This window comes from Lissotriton helveticus, chromosome 9, assembly GCF_964261635.1.
Source record: "Lissotriton helveticus chromosome 9, aLisHel1.1, whole genome shotgun sequence".
NCBI classification, from domain to species: Eukaryota; Metazoa; Chordata; class Amphibia; order Caudata; family Salamandridae; genus Lissotriton; species Lissotriton helveticus.
In genome coordinates, this window is record NC_136070.1 from 289232044 (window position 1) to 289247925 (window position 15882).

Below are 15882 nucleotides of genomic sequence, written 5' to 3' on the forward strand. Positions count from 1 at the left end.
TGGGAGAAAGCAAGCGTAAAAGCTCCACTTCAGTTTGGGTCGTGCCTCACCGAGGTCAGGTCTGTTTGCAAGGAAATGGGAGAAATCTGAGAGCTCAGCTAGGGAGGAGTGAGTGCGTTGAGACTTACGTATTTCCGTCTAACTCCTCCCCTGCCTTCCTTACTGCTAGAGGTACTTATTTCATCTGTCAGGACAGAGCATATACATGGCTGCCTGCTGATTTTTCAGGTTCATGTTATATTGCTCGATTGTTACCTCCGACATACACTGCTTCTTCAGATTATCACAAGACCAGAGTAGCAAGAGGTGTCTTCAGCAAGGAAGATACCGCTGGTCAGGAAGCTGGAGACTTCTTCAAAGGTTTCCTTCCGTTTTGGGGGCCTATGGCCAATAGTAGAAATCTACGTCAACTAACACGGGTAGTTGAATCTACTATTACAGAAACGGCTGGTGCCCTTAGTAACTTAACAGCTGAGCTTCAGGCGGATCGTCTCATGACGTTGCAGAACCGAATGGTTCTAGACGTAATACTTTCAGATCGAGGTGGGGTATGCAGAATGATCCAATCGAGCTGCTGTGTTTTTATTCCCAATAATGCACCGACTGTCTATGAAGCGATCTCTAAGCTACACAAGATTTCCGACTCTATACACGTAGACAAGGGAAACTGGTCCTTCATGGAGTGGTTTTGGACTCTGGTATCAGCGTGGGGATGGAAGGTTCTGATGGTCATTGGTGTCATCCTAGTATTTCTGTTCTCGTGCTGCCTTATTATCCAATGTGGTCCCGCTTTGTGTAGTCTCTGTGCTGCAACCTGTTTCAGAAAACCACCTACATTAGGAGAAAAGGCACGGGACAGGATGATGGTGCAACAACATGTCACTGACCTAATGAGCATAGAGTTAGATTCTGACATAGACTGAGTAATTGCCTATGTAAGGGCAAAAGGAGGGGCTGAAGTTCCGTGACGATTTTAACCCGTGTTTTCATTATTGTCGTAAACACATGATTTTGGTATCAGTGAACCGCAAATGATCCATTTAGTATATCCTGGTGTTTTCGCTATGCTGCGAGCAAGAGCACTCCTGTTATGAACACATTTCTGATCTACCCGTGGCATCCATCTTAGAACACGGAAGCCATTTTGTATTCCTTGCCCTCACATAGTCAATGGACACGCAATGACCTCTTTTCATCTAAGGACACGTAGGCTTTAACCGGCGATTCACCTTGCTAGTGACACGTGCACCTTAGGCCAGCAATGCTGTGGCAGCATGACTCGGCAAGAACTGCCTCCCCAGCCTGAGGCCAGTCCTGCTATACTGGTTCTTGTGTCCGTTAGCCTGATCATGATTAGGCGGCCGAAGCTGGTAACCGTGCCCATTTACGACCCACAAACATCTCTTATCCTGTCTTTCTATCTTCTGCACCTGGCTCTGCTCCTTTCCTTCTGGGCTTTTATTAGGGGGAGGTAACGAAATTTACGATGAGGCGGTCCGGGTCTTGAATGAGAAATTGACATGGGATTATGATGGAATAGTGGGAACCCCTCATTCGTAATGTTTCGACATCAGATACTATTGACAATTCCTGTGCAACGCCAAATATTTGTTGTTTAAGACACGAATGTTTAGAACTGTGGTAACATGCAAAGAATTTGCCCCGAGCAGAATATTTAGTATTTAAGGAGTAACCCTCTTTGTACAAATTGAACAGGCTCCTAGACACTGCCCGTGTGCAGTTTCTGTGACTTCTGTGTCCCTGCAGTAATAAACCTTTGGTCTTTGACGCCACCATCGAGAAGCCCGTGTTTCTGTTTGTTTGTGCACCGAGACAGGTTGAACTCCGGGGTCTTCGGGTGTTTTCCCTGACACCTCTGGACGGAACCAAAAAGTCCAGAACTCCAAGAGACAGAGAGCAAGAGCTAGAGTAGGTGAGCACTAATGCTAGCCCTTTTTATGCCTTTGTGTGCCTGTGTGTGTGCGTCTACGCGCACGTTTTAAGAAAGGTAAGCTTGCACTGCTGTTGCCATATAATGGTCATTCCGTGTGTAAGAGAAGCTTGCACTGCTGTTGCCATATGATGGTCATTCTGTGGGTAAGAGAAGCTTGCACTGCTGTTGCCATATGATGGTCATTCTGTGTGTAAGAGAAGCTTGCACTGCTGTTGCCATATGATGGTCATTCTGTGTGTAAGATAAGCATGCACTGCTGCTGCCATGTGATGGTCATTCTATGTGTAAGAGAAGCGTGCACTGCTGCTGCCATGTGATGGTCATTCTGTGTGTAAGAGAAGCATGCATTGCTGCTGCCATATGATAGTCATTCTATGTGTAAGAGAAGCTTGCACTGCTGCTGCCTTATGATGGTCATTCTCTGTGTAAGAGAAGCTTGCACTACTGCTGCCATGTGATGGTCATTCTATGTGTAAGAGAAGCTTGCACTACTGCTGCCATGTGATGGTCCTTCTGTGTGTAAGACAAGCTTGCACTGCTGCTGCCAGATGATGGTCAATCTGTGTGTAAGAGAAGCTGGCACTGTTGTTGCCATATGATGGTCATTCCATGTGTGAGAGAAGCTTACACTGCTGCTGCCATATGGTGGCCATTCTCCGTGTAAGAGAAACTTGCACTACTGCTGCCATATGATGATCATTCTGTGTGTAAAAGAAGCTTGCACAGCTGCTGCCATATGATGAGCAGCTGTGTGTAAGAGAAGCTTGCACAGCTGCTGCCATATGATGATCATCTGTGTGTAAGAGAAGCTTGCCCTGCTGCTGCCATATGATGATCATCTGTGTGTAAGAGAAGCTTCCTCAGCTGCTGCCATATGATGATCATCTGTGTGTAAGAGAAGCTTGCACTGCTGCTGCCATATGATGATCATTCTGTGTGTAAGAGAAGCTTGCACAGCTGCTGCCATATGATGATCAGCTGTGTGTAAGAGAAGCTTGCACAGCTGCTGCCATATGATGATCATCTGTGTGTAAGATAAGCTTGCACAGCTGCTGCCATATGATGATCTTCTGTGTGTAAGAGAAGCTTGCACTGCTGCTGCCATATGATGATCATTCTGTGTGTAAGAGAAGCTTGCACTGCTGCTGCCATATGATGATCATCTGTGTGTAAGAGAAGCTTGCACAGCTGCTGCCATATGATGATCATCTGTGTGTAAGATAAGCTTGCACAGCTGCTGCCATATGATGATCTTCTGTGTGTAAGAGAAGCTTGCACTGCTGCTGCCATATGATGATCATTCTGTGTGTAAGAGAAGCTTGCACTGCTGCTGCCATATGATGATCATCTGTGTGTAAGAGAAGCTTGCACTACTGCTGCCATGTGATGGTCATTCTATGTGTAAGAGAAGCTTGCACTACTGCTGCCATGTGATGGTCCTTCTGTGTGTAAGACAAGCTTGCACTGCTGCTGCCAGATGATGGTCAATCTGTGTGTAAGAGAAGCTGGCACTGTTGTTGCCATATGATGGTCATTCCATGTGTGAGAGAAGCTTACACTGCTGCTGCCATATGGTGGCCATTCTCCGTGTAAGAGAAACTTGCACTACTGCTGCCATATGATGATCATTCTGTGTGTAAAAGAAGCTTGCACAGCTGCTGCCATATGATGAGCAGCTGTGTGTAAGAGAAGCTTGCACAGCTGCTGCCATATGATGATCATCTGTGTGTAAGAGAAGCTTGCACTGCTGCTGCCATATGATGATCATCTGTGTGTAAGAGAAGCTTCCACAGCTGCTGCCATATGATGATCATCTGTGTGTAAGAGAAGCTTGCACAGCTGCTGCCATATGATGATCAGCTGTGTGTAAGAGAAGCTTGCACAGCTGCTGCCATATGATGATCATCTGTGTGTAAGATAAGCTTGCACAGCTGCTGCCATATGATGATCTTCTGTGTGTAAGAGAAGCTTGCACTGCTGCTGCCATATGATGATCATTCTGTGTGTAAGAGAAGCTTGCACTGCTGCTGCCATATGATGATCATCTGTGTGTAAGAGAAGCTTGCACAGCTGCTGCCATATGATGATCATCTGTGTGTAAGAGAAGCTTGCACAGCTGCTGCCATATGATGATCATCTGTGTGTAAGAGAAGCTTGCACTGCTGCTGCCATATGATGGTCATTCGATGTGTAAGAAAAGCTTGCACTGCTGCTGCCATATGATGATCAGTTGTGTGTAAGAGAAGCTGGCACCGCTGCTGCCATATGATGATCAGCTGTGTGTAAGAGAAGCTTGCACAGCTGCTGCCATATGATGATCATCTGTGTGTAAGATAAGCTTGCACAGCTGCTGCCATATGATGATCTTCTGTGTGTAAGAGAAGCTTGCACTGCTGCTGCCATATGATGATCATTCTGTGTGTAAGAGAAGCTTGCACTGCTGCTGCCATATGATGATCATCTGTGTGTAAGAGAAGCTTGCACAGCTGCTGCCATATGATGATCATCTGTGTGTAAGAGAAGCTTGCACTGCTGCTGCCATATGATGGTCATTCGATGTGTAAGAGAAGCTTGCACTGCTGCTGCCATATGATGGTCATTCGATGTGTAAGAGAAGCTTGCACTGCTGCTGCCATATAATGATCATCTGTGTGTAAGGGAACCTTAACCTGCTTTTTCTCTCTTTATGTTTTTTGGGGTAACACTGGTGCCATAAACCCATGAGACTGACGCAGAGGCAACGATCGCCAATCTTAAAAACGGGCTCCAATGGTTTCAGCTGATGGTACAAATGGGATGCCCAGCCCTGCAAACTTGCTCCAGGAGATGAGTGAGAAGCAGCGTGTGTTCAATTTCAAACCGCACAAACACACATCTCCCCTTCAAAGTCATCAAATGATCATTTAAAATAAGTGGAAACGGTCATTTTGGCATCTTTTCTACATTTTAAACACACCCATTACCATATTATCGACTTTCACTGCATAGTGATATTTTGGCACTTTCTAATATGTATTTCAGATCCTAACATTTATTTTTAGATTAATTATTCACGCTTTTATATTCCTTGGGATTACAGAAAGAGCACATGGTCAGCGACTAGCTGCCGCCTCCCCCCCAATCCGGCACCCAATACCCAGGAACGTGGACACGAGACGTCTTTACTTTTTGGAAGGCGGGCGCTAGTCGCCCGGCCGTATTTATTAAAGTATGAAATTAAAAAAAAGGTTTTAATTGCATAATCAACAATTTATACAAAAATCAGCAGGACATTTAGATACACAATTCTTATCAACAAGTTTGAGAACCTGACCTTAACAAAACTCTAATACATGTTGTTTCCTAACTTAGACTAAACATCCTCACATTGATTTTTGTACATTTCTGGCCATATGGCAGGGTCACTACCGGTGTCAGGTCCTACAAGCTGCGCCTCCCCTATAGATGTGCGCATGCGCAGTGTTACCCCGGGAATTGCCCGGTCTACGCCCTGAACTCCATTTACCCACTAAAGGAGGGCCCTTACTCTGCGCCGGTGGCGTCATGAGTCCACGCGCGCGGGGTGGCTACCAGCCTAAGGAAAGCGTGAACTACTCCTACCCGCGCTCCTTTGCCTATTACCTTGCCCCTGGAGTTCTGGGAGTGGCCCGCAGGCCCCTCCCCCTGGGCGGGAACCTCCATAGGATGATGCCCGCCCCCTCAGACCTCAAATATGTGCTCACCGATAATGACCTTACCGCCACAGGCCAGCATTGTTAACCGACGATCTGGCCTCCCCCCTCTAGCCCCTACCTAAGGAGCCCTCCTACTTGCAAATCCCTCTAGCCAGGCCCAGATATTGTCAGCCCACAAGACATTCCCCACCTCAGTTAAATGAACTCCGTCCCTCAAGTAATACTTGTCGCCCCAGATGCACCCATGAGGTATTGACTGTAACAAGGGGGCTCGAAACAACCTATCCAACCGTGAGTTGATCCTCTTTACCGAGTGATTCAACGCCCTGACCGAGTCCCCCCCCGCCACTGTAATCGAGGTATGAGTTGCGACCATACTAGTGTGCAACCCGGGCAGGTCCTGGCCATCCACCCCGCCGTTGAGATAATCTCCTCGATCAGAATGCGCCTTCCCAGTGTGGCCAAATCATTCTCCCCAAGGTGAAGTATCACCACTGACGGGGGAGCTTGCCGGCGCGCTAAAAGCCCCTGGAAGAAGCCCCTAAACTGGTTGAGACACAGCCCCCCTCTCCCGAAGAATGTGATGTCCAACCCCAGTTGCGCCGCCCTTTTCTCCCTGTCACCTGACATAAATACGCATTCTGCTCGTTTTACATATGAGTGACCCACAATCCAAACACTGTTCTTCATCGTGTCCTGGCTGCCGCTCCGTGCTGATGTATGTTGCCGGTGCCCGACGACAAATTCCTCCCCTGCGTAACAGGTCTGAGAAACTGTAAGAGAGCGGAAACAAAGCAAGCGTGAGCGACATGTAATCAGAGTATGTCAATCCGTACATAACGTTTGTAGCATTCTGAGGACCATCTCCCAATTGTCTTCACTCTCTCCACTGGGAGGCCCCCCGCCACCGCCTCAGTTGCTGCCCCAATCCTAAAGGAATGAGAGCCAAACTCTTTAGGGTCAAGACCTGCTTTCCTAACCCCCATCTCCAATACCTTCCTGAATTGATATCTGGTCAAGGGGCTCCCGTCGGCGTGACAGAGCAATGCCCTGCCCGCTGAGCCCACCAGCAGTCCGTGCAATAATTCCACGTGCCTCACTGGGCAGCAAGGGTTGGCGGGGGCCCGTTGGAGAACTATGGTGTGGCCCCTAGACTCCTGGTCGGTCTTTGACTTCTGAATAGTCACCCACATGGTGTCCTCCCTTATCGTCACACTAGCCCTTTGCAAGCCGCCCAGTAGGTCTGACTTAGAACCTGCCACTAGTTCGCTAATTCTCAGTGCCCCATAGAATGCCAAAGAAAATGCTGCCCTAAAGAGAAACACCTCCCACTCCGAGCTACACACAGTGTCCAGCGTGGCCAGTAAAGCCGTCAGCCGGGCTAATCCTATGGGCTTTCTCTTATCCTTATGATGGCCCTGAATACGGCGCCATCCCCTCAAAGCCTTACGTATCATAAAGGTATTAGTGGGATCCCGGAAGCCCCTAGCTTGAGCGAAGAATGATACCGCTGCCCTATGTCTGTTTGCCGCTGCCACCGAGCGCCCTTCCTTATGCATCCATTCTAAATAGGCTGCAAAGCCATCCTCCTGTGCCCAAAGTACTTCCCATTGTTGTCCCAAAAAAGAACGATAAGACAAAAACGCCCCTTCGTAAGCCGTCTTGGTCCTGGGGGCTAGGCTAGCGACCACGAGGTCCTGTAATCTGGGGCACCAATCTGCCAAAGTACTGCTGGGAAGTGTGCTGGCGAGGGGTCTGCTGTGGGAAGATGTTCCCTGAAAACCTGCATTTTGAAGCGAGAGAGGGAGTCAGCTGCATTGTTCAGAACACCAGGGACATGTTTGGCCTTAAAATTGACATTCAGTTTAAGGCACTGCAGAACAATTTCTTTGATCAGACGAAGTATGAAAGGACACCGCGCCCCCTGCTGGTTGATACATTCCACCACTGTCATGTTGTCCGACCAAAACACCACTGATTGGTTACATAGGTGTTCGGGCCAGACCATCAGTGCCACCCATATTGGGAAGAGTTCAAGGAAGCCAATGTTGCTGGTCAGACCCCATGTCCTCCATTCTTCCGGCCACTGTTGAGCGACCCACCTGTTCCCTAGGATGGCGCCAAAGCCCACACCACCGGCAGCATCAGTCCATAGGCCCAACTCCGCTGATGTTGATAGCGGGCCGTGCCAGACCACCCTGCCGTTAAAATCCTCCAAGAATGCCATCCAAATAAGCATATCCTGGCGAATTTCAGACGATAGCCGAGTGCGGTGGTGCTTTTCCCTCAGCCCCTTCATCGCTTGAGCAATGGAGCGAGAGAAAGGGCGAGCCATGGGGATGATTCTCAGTGCGAAATTCAATTGCCCTACCACCTCCTGTAGTTGCTGCAGGGTGACCTTCTCCTTCCGGAGGCATAAGTGCAGCGCTGTTTTGAATTTGTCCACCTTGTCCCTAGGTAATCTAAAACATCCTTCCATTGAATCAATCTCAATGCCGAGGAATTCCAAGCAGGTGGTCGGGCCAACAGTCTTCCCGGGCGCAAGCGGGACCCCAAAAGCCCGCATGAGCACGCAAAATTCCTGCAATGCCAGTGCACACTCCTGAGATCCCGCTGTACCCAGGAAGAGGAAATCATCTAAATAATGCATGACCCGCTGATGGCCCGTCACTTGTCTCATGGCCCACTCAAGAAAAGAGCTAAACATCTCAAAGTAAGCGCAAGATATAGAACAACCCATAGGCATGCATTTGTCCATGTAGAACATATCCCCAAAGGTGAAACCTAAAAGATGCTGATCCGCTGGGTGGACCGGGAGGAGGCGAAAGGCTGATTCTATGTCTGATTTCGCCATCAGCGCCCCGAGTCCCGTGGCCTGTAATAAGTTGACAGCCTGATCAAAGAGGCGTATTTAACACTACAGATACCCTCGTCAATGGCATCATTCAGTGACGTCCCCCTAGGTGCTGACAGGTTATGGATCAATCTGAATTGCCCTTTCTCTTTCTTGGGGACAACTCCTAATGGGGAACACACAAAATTGGGTACTGGCACTTCAGAAAAAGGGCGAGCTATCCTGCCTAACGATAGCTCCTTGTCAATTTTGGCGGCCACCACAGCCGGATTGTGCTTGACTGATAATTGGTTTCTACAGTGCGTGCTGCCTGTGTATCCCGCGGCCGGGATCCTAAAGCCTTTAGAAAAACCTTCTTGGAGTAGGGTGGCCGATGTGTGGTCCGGGTATCTGTTCAACCATGGAATCATTGCCACCACATCCACTGGAGTGGGAGGGCCTAACCTGTCTATCTTATAGTGGCTTTCCCCTACCCCTCTGACCTGTGTTTCCCTGCTTGGACCTACAGGCAGTTTCTGGATGAGAGGGGTGCCCACAGGAGGAACATGCATGTCTAAACTTACAGGCGGCCCTTGTGCAGGTGCGCCTATTAAAATCCCAGCACACCCCTTTTTTCTCTGGCCCACTGGCCCTAAACTTCCCAGGTACCTCACTCGTTTGGGGGGGCCGAAAGGGCTGTTGAGGTTTAGAGAACACCTTGACCGAACCGAACTGGGGGGGAGGTGCAGTATCTGAGAACTGTTTGTGCCACGCCATGGAATCTACAGTGTCCCATGCTAATGTTCTATTAAATTCCAATGCCTTCCTAAAATTGACATCATAGCCTTTCCATGCCTCCCCAGAATACTGTTCACTCCACCCCACAATCCTGCTCGAGTAGCATGCCAATGCTGCCTGTAAATCTGGAGGACGCTCCGCTTTAATAGCAGTGAATACAGCCCATGCTTTCATCCAGTTGTTGAGAGTTTCCTCAACCCTAAATCTAGCACACTGCACCCTCCATTCGCTTGGGAGCATCCACTCTTTCAGTGTTTTTACCTGCTCCATTTCCCTATTATCTAACAACAAAGAATAAATATAAACGTATTTGTCCGCCCAAATCATCTCTTTCACAGCTAATGACACATGCTGAGCCATGTTCTCGCCCCTGGAAGGTAGAACCCCATCCCCCAAGAGCGGCAATGCCACTTCCTTACCAATTGCGGGCACCGTGGGCGGCTGCCCTCTAACTCCGTCCGGCTGTGGAACACTTGTACCTGCAAGGGGAGAAGATATTGGCAGTGCAACACTGTCGGCGACCGTCGCCGATCTGATTTTTTCCACAAACCTCGCCGCCTCTGCTGCATGGTCTGCAGAATTCGGGAAAGCACCCCCTTTTTGGAGCCATGGCATCAAGGCCGTTATCTGGGATAACAATTCAGGGGGCATTGAATCTAAATTCCCCCCCCGGGACAACAGGTACCACTGGGATTGTGCCCTGTGGTACCGGCGCAGTCGGCAGGGCGGGGGCCGGGTGTGGCAAGCCTGTACCCGGGATCGTGGGCCCCGGTGGGGGAGCAGGCCCAGCGTCGACTGGTTGACCTACAGGTACCGGAACCACGGGGGCAAGGGGTGTAGGCATAGGTATGTGTGGGGGTGGAATGACCGCCGGTGGCACGGCAGGTACCGGTTCTACTGGCCCTGGGGTGGGGGCAGCATCCCTGGGTCTCTTTGACTTAGACTTCCCAGGTGGGGTGATAAAATCCCCCCTTGGCACTGGTGCCACCCTCTTGCGGATAGGCCTACCCGATGGGCCCGGGGCATCCCCATGCCTCTCATTCAACCGTGCTTCAAGCTCATCTATTTTCCCTAGCTGCTGCTTCATTTCACTCATGTCACGCAACATTGCCTGCATCATAGCCTCCATGCTGGACCCCCTTTTTCCACCCCGTGGACCTGGCATGATACCCCCCCCAAAAAGCCGCAGCCTACTCTCCTAGTATCACAACAGGCCAACTCTGTGTACCTTATTGATGGAGGGTCACCAGGGGGCGTTCAGCACCATGCAACGGCGACCGCAACACTAGCGGCTTGTCCGCTTATGTAAGGGGGTGAGTAAACCTAATGTAGACCCACCCGGCGGCCACCTGGAGCAATGAATGCTAGCCCCCCGTACCTCTCTTACCGACCAGTCCCGTGCACTCAGCGGAGACACCGTCTTTGATCACGTCCCCCAATCAGGCTGCGCGTTTGCACTCCTTACGTCCTCTCTGAAGAACGGATTGGACCAATAATGTCGCTAAAAGCCTGAAATGGAAAATAGGATTAATACCTTGTGGCAAGCCTTTGAATTCAAACCCTACTTCCTGTGCTCCACCGTAGCACAGCTAATGAGTTCACATTAATTATTGAAACAACTTGTTAATAATAACTGGGAAGAACACCGTTAATTACCCACAATACAGTGTATTGCCTTTCAATTAACCCCCACTTCTTGTACTCCACCCCAGTAAACAGTTGAATTTCACAAATATTATATTGCAATTCACAAGAAACATGCGGCACTGCAACAGGATAACTCCTGAAATAAAATTGTCTTTGATACCTGAGAGAGCACCATTAATCCCACATAATACAATGCATTGCCTTTTTAAAATTACAGTATTCCCCCCCCAGCAAAACAGTTAATTGTCTTAATTTGTAAGAAATGTAACAGGGTCTCCCTTCCAAGTACTGCCCTGTTTGAGCCTGCTTCGCTTTTACTCGCGTGAATCAAACCCTTCAGTTAGCGCTCGACCAGCCCACCCGCTCCGCTCTAAATTGGCGGGAAACCTTGCTCCTGAACCGATCGCTGCCCAGTTAATCCCTGCCCCACACACAGCTCACACTACCCGAAGGCGCGAATCAAGGCAACCCGCTGTTTCACTTTTTAATAAAATAGCACCAGGCAACACAAGATTAACTGGCGGTATTTTGCAGGCAGCTAAATGTTCAATCTACCGGTCTTACTCTCGAGTCGGCTTACCCCAGCAACCGGCTGTTCACTAAACACACTGGCCGGCCGATGCGCCGACGCTGTTACACCCGCCCTCGCACAATACCTCAATGAGCCTGGGGCGGCCCGCACCACTCTCGTCAGCCGCTCTTGCCTGCCCTACACCGGCGCCACGAGTTCTCCTCTCGCTGTCCCGACGTTGCTCCCACGAGCCCCGAGTTCTCCTCTCGCTGTCCCGACGTTGCTCCTCCTGCTCCTCCTGGCCGATCACGCTGGCTCCACGCGGCTCGTTTGCTCACAGCGCCGGCACCAACCCTGCAAGAAAAAAGAGAAAATTAAACAAACAAAGAAGCCCCGAGCGCGGGGCACACCGTTTCAGCGAGGGAGCGTCCAGGGACAAGGGGGTCTCCTGGGCGCTCCCCACCTCTTTATTCCCGAGGGGCCAGGCGGCCCCTCCTATAGCCCGCCCCCCCTGACCCGGACCCACTACACAGGATCCGGGTCAGGGAGGCCGCCAGCCAATCGGCGGTGGGCCGCGCCCCCCAGGGCACGCCCCCACCGCCGAATGGCAACACAGGAGAGAGGGGGGGCGACGGTCGCCGCGCCGCCATGCGTGCGGGGGGCCGAGGGCCCCCCCTTTTCAGACTTCTCGCAGTAAAGTCAGTCTATCTAACGTCACGAATGCTGACACCTCCTCTGATGCCCGAGGGGGGCCATTTTGGCGCGGAGGAAGGTTGCACTTCTGTGTTCAATGATCTTACTGTTCCGACTGCTGCTCACAGTCCCTCGGCATCTCTAAAGAAGCGTGTGCTCTTGCCTCCCGCGCTGTGCCTGATCTTTCTGCGAGGAGTGTCTGCACTCTGCTAGGCGTCCTGGGACTGTAACGCGTGTGGAAGAATCTTGCAGTGCTGTTGCTTGTCTAGAAAAGAAGCTTCCACAGCTGTTATGCCTGGTGCATTCCAATTCCTGCTTCTATTACTGCTCCCGGTGTTTTGCTTCACATATGTGTGTAGGGAACCTAGAAATGTAGATGGCAGTGCTTGACCTATTCTTTATGTTATCAAAGCTGGCATAGTTGCTGCATGTATTTTACCTGGCCTATATGTGTGATAGAAGCTTGCACTGCTGCGGCTTAAGTGACACTCGTTTTAAAGATGCGAATGCGATCAAAGCCTGCAGTGCTGCTTATCTGTACTATCCCTGTCCTTAGCCTATGACAATGTTTGTGCTGCTGCTACCTATCCTCTGCATGGTATATATATATATATATATATATATACATATATATATATATATATATATATTGAGGAAGTTTGCATTGCTGCTACTTTAGCTCTTCTTTATGTGAACGAAGCTTACACTGTCACTTTAGCTATTATGTGTTTGTAAGAAATCTTATACTGATGCTGCCCATACTATGCTGCTGAGTGAGCTCAAAAATAGCAAGTCTGCCCCACTGCTGTCTCGCTTGTGTGTGCGTGCGGTGAGAGAGAGAGAAGGTGAGCACTAATGCTTGTCCTTTGTATGCCTCTGTGTGTGTGTGTGTGTGTATGTGTGTGAGAGAGAGAAGGCGAGAAGTAATGCTTGCCCCTTATATGCCTCTGTGTGTGTGTGTGTGTGTGAGAGAGAGAAGGTGAGGAGTAATGCTTGCCCTTTTATGCCTCTGTGTGTGTGAGTGTGTGTGTGTGAGAGAGAGAGAGAGAGAGGTGAGGAGTAATGCTTGCCCTTTTTATACCTCTGTGTGTGCCTGTGTGTGTGTGTGTGAGAGAGAGAGAGAGCGAGAGAGAGAGTGAGCACTAATGCTTGCCCTTTTTATGCCTCTGTGTGTGTGTGTGTGCGCCTGTGTGTGTGAGAGAGGGAGAAGGTGAGAAGTAATGCTTTCCCTTGTTATGCCTCTGTGTGTGTGTGTGTGTATGTGTGTGAGAGAGAAAGGCGAGTAGTAATGCTTGCCCCTTTTATGTCTCTGTGTGTGTGTGTGTGAGAAAGAGAGAAGGTGAGGAGTAATGCTTGCCCTTGTATGCCTCTGTGTGTGTGAGTGTGTGTGTGAGAGAGAGAGAGAGAGAGAGAGAAGGTGAGGAGTAATGCTTGCCCTTTTTATACCTCTGTGTGTGCCTGTGTGTGTGTGTGTGTGTGAGAGAGAGAGAGAGAGCGAGAGAGAGTGAGCACTAATGCTTGCCCTTTTTATGCCTCTGTGTGTGTGTGTGTGTGTGTGTGCCTGTGTGTGAGAGAGAGAGAAGGTGAGAAGTAATGCTTGCCCTCTTCATGCCTCTGTGTGTGTGTGTGTATGTGTGTGAGAGAGAGAGAGAGAAGGTGAGAAGTAATGCTTGCCCTTTTTATGCCTCTGTGTGTGTGTGTGCCTGTGTGTGAGAGAAAGAGAAGGTGAGAAGTAATGCTTGCCCTTTTTATGCCTCTGTGTGTGCGTGTGTGTGTGTGTGTGTGGGAGAGAGAGATAGAGTAGGTGAGCACGAATGTTTGACCTTTTAATGCCTTTGTGTGTGCGCCTGTGTGTGTACGTGCGTATGTGTGCATGTGTGTGCGTGTACACACGCATGTGAGTAAAGCTTGCACTGCTGTTGCCATATAATGATGTCATCAGTGTGTAAGAGAAGCTTGCCCTGCTGTTGCCACGTGATGGCCATTCTGTGTGTAAGAGAAGCTTGCACTGCTGTTGCCATAAGATGATCACCTGTGTGTAAGGGGAGCTTACCCTGCTTCTATTCTTGGCAAACCGTAATTAATCTCTGCACGCTAGTCAAACTGGGGTAACACTTCCCCCCTACAAAAGGCAAAGCCATTGACTTTCTGCGCGTCATTTTGTTTTGGGTCTCTCATGCCTCCATGGATGACAAAAAGGACATACTAAAGTTGCTGGATAAAACAACTGTTAGAATGCACTGCACTAATAAAGCTATATAGTTCTTTAAGAAGGGATTTATTAAGATTGTAGCCAGCCTCTGCACACGGTGATTGTGATGCCCTGGCATGGGACGAGAACCTGCCTGTTTGAGAGACTATATCCTAATGCCAACGGATCAAATGAGCAGCAGTCAGGGTGGGGGGTTGTTAAGACGCTGGGCTTGTCTAACCTGCCAGTCAATGAGAAGCATGCTGCTTTCTCCACAGTCGCAGACATTGATCCTAGGGTTAGAGCTTGACATGGCTGGAAGGATGCCTTGAACAGATATCACTAGATCCAGCAGCACTTTGGCTTGGTTCCAAAAAGAATCTGCTTGTTGTCTGCAATGATTACAGAAACAATGCTGGTGGTTAGACATAACAATTCATACACTGAGACTTCTTTTCTTCCAAAGATGAAATGAGTGTTTTTGGGTCTGGCTTGACAAGGCTGCTGTCTGCAGTACCTATTCTTATACTTTTTTTTATTGGTAAATAGGGTGGGCTTTGGTGGCACACAGAGAAGTATCTCCCCCCACTTCATTCTATTGGCCTAATTTGTTTTCACTGCACTTTCTAGGAAGTGCTTCATTTGGAATGCGTGAGGAACAATGTTCCATCTGCAAGGAAACTCAGTCATCATACCATTTGCCACATTGAGTTATTTCTTTCCAACGTGGATTGTTTGCAAAAGCAGTCCTTTTTTGCAACTTTTTCACATAAAATGGAAAAGATCAGATTTTAACCTAATAGAGAGTTTTTGTGCATGCCATAAATGTAAAACGCATTTGGGAATGCCTATCTTTAGATGCATTGGCATATTAAAGTGAGTCCTATTGGCCTTGCAAATGCTTGTTTTAATTTGTTACCATCACGGTATTAAATAATGGCCCAATTGCTATCCGGTAAACTACATTGTACAAAGTGCCACTATTTCTCTTCACAATCCTGAATATTAGCAAGTGAGTTCAAGTCTGGTAACATCCCACCATACTTTCAGGAAATATAGTGTCATTTTCCAGAGACATTTGATCCTGCACGTATCAAGGCAAAACAGTATTCAAACTTAGCAAAAACTGTGGCTTACCTTGGGATTAAAAAATGTGTTGTAGGTGAAAAATAATCATGACTGGAAAGGTATGAGGAACAGTGCATTCCTTATAATGTCCTGTTGTCCTAAATGCCTAGGTAAGGAAATACCTATAAGAAACATAATAATTTCTGCTTAAAAAATATGACCTATACATCTTTATCTGCCAAATGAGTTTGTCCCATAGGAATGGCACATTGTAGACTCTGATGTTGTAGTGGATGATTTCAAGGAAGAAATAAGGGATGTAAGCTTGCACTGCTGTACCATTCATCAACAAAAAGGTCTACTAGCCTACAGTGTGGTCACAAACAATCAAATTTGCAAAATAGGTTTTTCTTATGTACAAATCTCATTTGGCCCACTCTTAAAATGGGAATAAAAATGGCTATAAACAGAATGAAATCTGAAAAGGGCTTGTTGAGGTTGTTCATTCCAAAT